The sequence below is a fragment of the Paralichthys olivaceus genome, chromosome 15 (genome assembly GCF_024713975.1).
Source record: "Paralichthys olivaceus isolate ysfri-2021 chromosome 15, ASM2471397v2, whole genome shotgun sequence".
Classification (NCBI taxonomy): Eukaryota; Metazoa; Chordata; class Actinopteri; order Pleuronectiformes; family Paralichthyidae; genus Paralichthys; species Paralichthys olivaceus.
The window spans coordinates 23,846,742-23,854,351 of NC_091107.1; the positions used below are offsets into that span (position 1 = coordinate 23,846,742).

Genomic DNA, 7,610 nt, shown 5'->3' on the forward strand with positions numbered 1-7,610 from the left:
ACACAAGTTTGACCTTCTCTCTCTCTGATGCATTTGGCATGTCAATTAGATTGAGATCTAGTTCCCTAAAGTAATTGTCAACATTGTTATCACCATTTCCTGGGTCAAATTGTCCAATATCTTTAGCTAGAAACTCAAGCAAATCAAAACGCGGACATTGTGAGGTCCGGGCACGTGCATCACCTGCTACAGGTCTCTCTGGTTGAGGGGGAGGAGCTAAACTATCCTGGAATGTTGTACTCCCCGCTTCGGAGAGTTGTGCACAGAAAAATGTGTCATGCATCAGTGGCTGAGAAGAATATGAGGCAGAATATCTTCTGGAGGATAAACTGCATGTGTCATCAATGTGAGTGTCAGAGAGGTGGGAAGTTAGAGAGCTGTAACCTCTGTCTGTCAGTGGAGGTTCAGGAGGTGACTTAATTCCCAAAGATTTAGGGTCGGATTGGATTCCGTCCCATCCTCGGACTGAGGAGGGAGTTAACTTTGCACTATTGAAGGAGTGTGAATTGGAATAACCAGAATCACTTTGACTGAACAACTGACATGAGGCCAGGCCTTCTAATCTAAGTTTTAGGAACTCCTCCTTGTGTGAATAGAGATCTGACTCTGCTGATTGCAGATCTTCTAAATAGTGCAGGGCTTTCTTATTAGCAGATTGAACCTCCTGGAGGAGAAGAGCATTTTGAGCTCTCAGGGCTTTTGCCTCCTGTTCTAGGGCTGCTTTGCTTTGATAGGCAAGGTTGGTTTGCCTGTGGAAATTTAAAAGCAAACATCTCAACAATGGACCCTTGGATGCTGTCTGTGCATCACACCTGTCGTCAAGTAGTGAGTCTATCTCTTTCCTACACTCACTGAAGTTCAACTTAGTGATGAATTCAGGGTAGCCAGGGTTCAGGCTTTGTGCAAGGGAAGAAACAAACTGTTCTACACAGGGGTTCTCCATTGTTGGGTCTGAAATACAAGGATTAGATTTACAAGGTATATAAATCAACAAATCAGTGTGGTTGGCTACGGTGTTGCTCTGGCAGACACCTTGTAGTGTAGTTTTGGTCGTACACTAGCCTAACCAAAATTATGGTGGGTAAATCAGTTCACCAAAATGGTTTAATCACACTAAATGATATGCAGGGCAGTGACAGTTAGGGGTTCTATAAATTCACAGGGCTGGAAGCACGCTGTGGCTCTTTCTCAGGCTCTCTTATCCAACTTAGGCTGAAATGCTTGGCAGTAACAGTCAGGTATAAGCTCTGTTACATAGGGCCGGGGCCACGCTATGTCTTAATTACAGCACTTAACAGTTACAGGAAATTTGACAGCTTGACCAGTTAACATTGAATATGAGATATTCAAATGTTAAAAGACATTCTTAAAATTTGACAAGGAATATTCAATTGGAGTTATTAGCACCAATAGCAAGCTTTAAGTGTAACACTATGAGGACTTAGAATGGTTGTTATTAATAATTTATTATTAATAAAGGGTTCAATCACAAATACAATTTCACCACAATACACTTGTTTGTAAGTACGGTTGAATGTCTACTCCGGTGGCAGACTAGTGGAATTCAATTCAAACTTTGGCTTGACTGAAAATTCAGGATTCCACTTATTTCAGTTTTTTTTTTCTTTTTCAATATTGCATAATTATGAATTATTGCCAACTGTACTCTGCCTCACACAGGGCATCATTAATGTTGGTATTAATGACTTTCCCTCACACGGGGGCACCATTAATGTTGTGCACTTGCTGGTCAGACCTTGTGTCGTGGCCAGTTGTGCTGAAGTTCTTAGGAAGGCTCTCGCGTCGCTGCCTTTGGAAGGTTTTTTTAGCAGTCTGCTCCAGGCAGGTCTGCTGGAAGTTGAGGAGCTTGTGGAGGGAGGAAGTCTCCCTGGCTGGGAGAGCAGGGCCAGACCCTACTCCTCCAGGAGAGGTCAGCAGGGGAAGAGAAGAGAGAAGAAGCGAAGAGAGAAGAGGGCGAGGAGAGGGGAAACTCGGCTAATATTGGCCTGGTGACCTCGTGGGTCATGGGGCACACAGTGACCAATAGTGGTTGAGAGTTGTCTCCAGGAGCAGTTTTACCACCTATGTGTGAAGATGAAGCACCCTGGGAGACTGAGTTCTGGAAGCTCTACTTTGTCTCCAGAGCAAAGGAGACATGCGGTCAGGCTTTTGACTACACATGTAGGCCCAACTATGGTTCACAGATACCAGGTCCCAACACTGATAATATATTGCAACTCACAATTAAGAACACTATACTCACTCAGTAACGCAAATATAGAATAGCCAATAGTTTCTCCACAGCCACGGTGTACTACTATTCCACAGACGACGCACAGTTAGCATTGCAGGAGATTAATGTGCCTAATGTTAGCTTAATCGTCGTCATGTAATTATCAACATTACTTCACGCTACAAGAACATACCGTATTACAAATAGTTTCCTGAGCACATATACACATTCACCTAACACACTGGTAAATATTAACCATTACTATGAGGTGCTGCTATCAAAATGGAACTTCAGAAATGGGCTTAATTGATACCAAAAGTCACAAAGGTCACCTGGGCCCCTCTGCAGTTTTGGTGAAAATCAGTTATGCAGGCTCAAAGAGCCCATCGTGACCAGTGGGTCAAATTTGGGGCTCCTAGGCCCTTGGGAAGGCCCTGAAAGGGATTGTAATTTTTCCAAAAAGCTCCAGAACCAAGAGTCTGCAAACCCTGTTTAGGCCCCTGACCAGCTAGAGGGCTGAAATCCAAGTGACAACTCATGTAACGTTGATAAGAAATTCCCTCAAGCAGTCGAAGTTACCAGATGTAATGAAATTCCCTACTGACAGTCCTAACATATCACATTCACAGTGATGTTACTCTGACCTTTAACTTCGAATGGAATAAAACCCTTCATCTTTGAATTGAATTTAATATTTTTACCAAGTTTGACGACATTCCCATGAGCTGATCTTTAGATATCAATTTAAGGAAAAATATTTACATACTTTGTGAGAACACTGTGACATTTGGCTACCAAAATGAAACCCAAATTCATGTGAATGTTTGTGGCAAATGTGAAAGAATTCCCTGAAGGCATTTCGGATATATCACATATACAAGGCAAGAAGTGTGCTTTGTGAGCTCCTAGTGACCTTGCCATTTGATCTTTGACAACTGAATTCTATTCAAGTCATCATTGAGTCCAAATGAATGTTTGTGCCACATGTAATTATATTTCCTTTGGACAATCTTGATAAATTATATTCAAAACAATGCAAAGCCATGTGAGCTTGACTTTTTGACCTTTGACTAACATAACGTAGTTGTTCATGAGATATTGCATTCACATGAATGGGACTGACAGATGGATGGACAACTTGAAAACATAATGCCTCTGGCCATACTGAATGTGCAAATGGTAAATTCAATTCAATTCAATTCAATTTTATTTATATAGCGCCAAGTCATAATTTACATTATCTCAAGGCACTTTACATTTAAAGGTCAAGACCTTAAAACAATATTAACATAGAGAAACCCAACAGTTCCCACAATGAGCAAGCACAGGCGACTGTGGAGAGGAAAAACTCCCTCATTAACAGGGAGAAACCTCTGGCAGAACCAGGCTCAATGTGGGCGGTCATCTGCCTCGACCGGTTGGGGTGAGGAAAGAAAAGTAAGGGGGGAGGAAAGGAGAGATGGTTGGAAAGCGGGGGAGAGAAGAGAGAGATGAGGTGGAGAGAGAGAGACCAGTAACAATTTGGCACCATCAAAATCAAGACTAACCATAACAATAACAATGTATAGATCTACAACATGACTAGATATATTAATGAATTGCTGAGTTATTGTAATAAATGAAGACAATGGTGATGGTGGTCGTTGTTGTCCTGTAGTCCCGGTGCCGGAGTTATCTGAAACGAGATAGAGAGAAGAGCCAGAGGGACTATGGGAGGACAAAGTGACACTTTGACATGATGACATGTTAAAACTAATAAATAAATAAATAAACAGGTGTGGGGGGCAGAGAGACAGAGGGAAGTGAAGAAGTGCTCAGTGCATGATGGGAGTTCCCCCAGCAGTCTAAACCTATAGCAGCACAACTAAAGGATGGTTCAGGACTCACCTGATCCAGCCCTAAGTATAGGCTTTGTCAAAGAGGAAGGTTTTTAGTTTTACTTTAAATGCTGAGACAGTGTCTGCCTCCCGAACCCAGAGTGGGAGCTGGTTCCACAGGAGAGGAGCCTGATATCTAAATGTTCTACCTCCTGCTCTACTCTTACAGACTCTTGGAACCACTAGAGAGCCTGTGTTTTGGGAACGAAGTGATCTACTTGGATAATAAGGTGTTATCAGCTCTTTGATATATGAGGGGGCGTGATTGTTGAGGGCTTTAAAAGTGAGGAGCAGGATCTTGAATTCTATTCTAAATTTTACCGGGAGCCAATGTAAGGAAGCTAAGACAGGAGTGATATGATCTCTCTTTCTAGTTCCTGTCAGCACTCGTGCTGCCGCATTTTGGACCAACTGGAGACTTTTAACAGTCTTCATGGAGCATCCTGCTAATAGAGAGTTGCAGTAATCTAATCTAGAGGTTACAAACGCGTGGACTAGTTTTTCAGCATCCTGCTTAGACAGGATGTTTCTAATTTTGTTAATATTGCGCAGATGGAAGAAAGCCGTCCTAGACACTAGTTTAATATGGGGGTCAAATGACATGTCTTGGTCGAACAACACTCCAAGGTTCCTCACAGTGGAGCTGGAAGCCAGACTGACACCATCCAAAGTGACTATCTGGTCAGACAGTGTTTGTCTGAGATGTTTAGGGCCAATTACAACAACCTCAGTTTTGTCTGAGTTTAAAAGTAGAAAATTTTGGGTCATCCACGCCTTGATATCTTTGAGACATTCCTGAAGTTGAACTAGGCGATTAGATTCATCATGCTTCATGGAAATATACAATTGGGTGTCATCTGCATAGCAGTGGAATTGTATGTGGTGCTGTCTGATAATGTTGCCTAAGGAGAGCATATATAAGGTGAACAGTATTGGTCCAAGGACAGAACCTTGTGGAACTCCATGATTAACTTGCATGTGCATGGAGGAGTCATTGTTAACATTAACAAATTGGAATCTATCTGATAAATATGATTTAAACCAGTGTAGTGCTGTTCCTTTAATTCCTATATGTTGTTCTAATCTCTGTAGCAGAATCTTATGATCTATTGTGTCGAAGGCTGCATTAAGGTCCAACAAGACGAGGACAGAGACAAGTCCATCATCTGATGCCATAAGAAGGTCATTAGTGACTTTCAATAGTGCTGTTTCTGTGCTGTGATAGGTTCTAAATCCTGACTGAAATTTTTCCAATAAACCGTTACTATCTAAGTAACCACACAGCTGGTTAGCAACGGCTTTTTCTAGGATTTTGGAAATGAAGGGCAGGTTGGATATGGGTCTATAGTTAGCTAAAACCTCTGGATCAAGCGTAGGCTTTTTAAGCAGAGGTTTAATAACGGCTACCTTAAAAGCCTGTGGTACGTAGCCGGTTAGCAAAGACATATTAATCTGATTTAAAATGGAACTGTCAATTAGGGGGAGGACTTCTTTAAAAAGTCTAGTTGGAACAGAGTCCAGCTGACAAGTAGTTGGTTTAGATGATGAAACTAACGAGGTCAGTTCAGGAAGATCAATAGAGTAAAATTTGTTTAGACATAAATCTGGTGCTACGGTTTCAGGACCAGACAATGTATCCGTGTTATTCACTGGGAGGTGGTGGTGGATTTTATCCCTGATGGTTGTAATTTTATTGGCGAAGAAGCTCATGAAGTCATTGCTTCTCAGATCTAGAGGAATAGATGGGTCAGTAGAGGTGTGACTTTCTGTCAGCCTGGCTACAGTGCTGAAGAGGAACCTGGGGTTGTTCCTATTTTCTTCTATTAGTAATGAATAATAAGAGGTTTGGGCATTTCTAAGTGCTTTTTTGTAATTTATAAGGCTATTCTTCCAGGCTAGGTGGAAGTCTTGGCGATTGGTGGAACGCCACTTCCTTTCTAGCTTCCGCGATGTCTGTTTTAGAACGCGCGTTTGGGAATTATACCACGGAGCTAATCTCCTCTGATTTACTTTCTTCTTTTTTAATGGGGTGACAGCTTCAAGTGCTGTTTTTAGTGAGGCTGCAGTACTATTTACAAAGTTATCAACTAGTGTGGGAGTAAGGTTTTGATAATCTTCTTGTATTGTACTGACACATGGCTGAGAGGGAAGGGAAGTGAGAAGGGGAGCAGTTGTTTAAATTTGTGAACAGTTTTGTCAGATAAACATCGACTGTAATAGACTTTCCGTCCAGAATTGACGTAATTAACAATTCAGAATTCAAATGTAAGTAAAAAATGGTCAGACAGAAGCGGGTTCTGTTGGAATATTGTTATATTTTCTATGTCAATGCCATATGTCAGGACAAGATCAAGAGTGTGATTCAGGCAGTGGGTCGGTTGATTCACATGTTGAGTGAAACCAATCGAGTCTATTATTGATTTAAATGCTGAACTAAGGCTGTCATTGGCAACATCTACATGAATATTGAAATCACCGGCTATAATGATTTGATCTGTTTTAAGAACTAGTTCTGATAAAAATTCAGAGAATTCAGATAAAGAAATAAATATAGCAATACATGATAAATAATTTCTTCCATGTTCTTTTATTTTACATGGATGGTTTCTTGACAAAACAAGCCAACTCTATAAATGTGAACTGAGTGTCAGAAATTAACACGACATTCATAGCATCTGCAAACAATTTTTCCCCACAAATTTCTGTAACTTTCTGAGAATCTACATCACAGTATATTGTAGAATATCATGTGTTTCAATACTCACCTTATTGATGGAACCTCAGTGATGTCTACTGTCCCTGGCTCAGACACTCTCTCAAACATCTACAGTACATGTCAAGACAGGTAATGGTAGCATTAAAATAACATTAGATAACTACAATTCAGTTGAACTATTATAGTTTCAGATATTAACCATTTAATTCCGAGTTCAGTCAGGAACCCTTTGTTATGATTTACCCATTTGTTGCCAATGGGGACACAGTTATGATTGGCGCTGAAGGCTCCATTCTTTGGATGTTCCCTGGTTAGCTGAGCAGCGTGCTAAGTTAAGACAGGGAACATATGCAGAACCCCCCAGTGGGCGTAGCAGGCAAGGTACTTTGGTTAAGATAATTTACCACAACCGTGTTTGTACTCTCTGCTGCGGCGGCAATTTCTGTGAAACAAGCACAAAGTCAAACACTTCTTTCTATAAGTTTAATTCAGCATCTGCAGATGGACTCATTAGTACACATCACCTGATTGACATGCACAAATGAGCAAAGAACATAGGATAATCTGTGTTCTTATAACTCACAGCCCCCTCCCACTAAGCATGCAAAGGTATATATTACCCTTCTTTAGTTTCACTCACTGGAGGAGACATCCTGTCCTTTTGTTTACATGTTCTGTGGATGACCCCCCTGTGAGAACCCAGTTGTTTGATCCCAATCAGAGATACTAAAAGATACCATAAAGTTGTGGTTTCTCAAGGCCATAAAACTCAAGTCTCTTAAGC

At 41.2% G+C, this 7,610-nt stretch overlaps 1 long non-coding RNA gene across 1 annotated transcript; it reads right to left on the bottom strand.

Moving 5' to 3' along the window:
- Positions 1-3,417: 3,417 nt before the first annotated feature.
- On the bottom strand, positions 3,418-6,944 carry LOC138413828 (uncharacterized). The gene is made up of 2 exons (XR_011246228.1): positions 6,876-6,944; positions 3,418-3,908 (listed from the first exon to the last, which is right to left on the bottom strand). It is a non-coding gene; the product is annotated as an uncharacterized lncRNA (long non-coding RNA).
- Between the last annotated feature and the right edge of the window lie 666 nt (positions 6,945-7,610).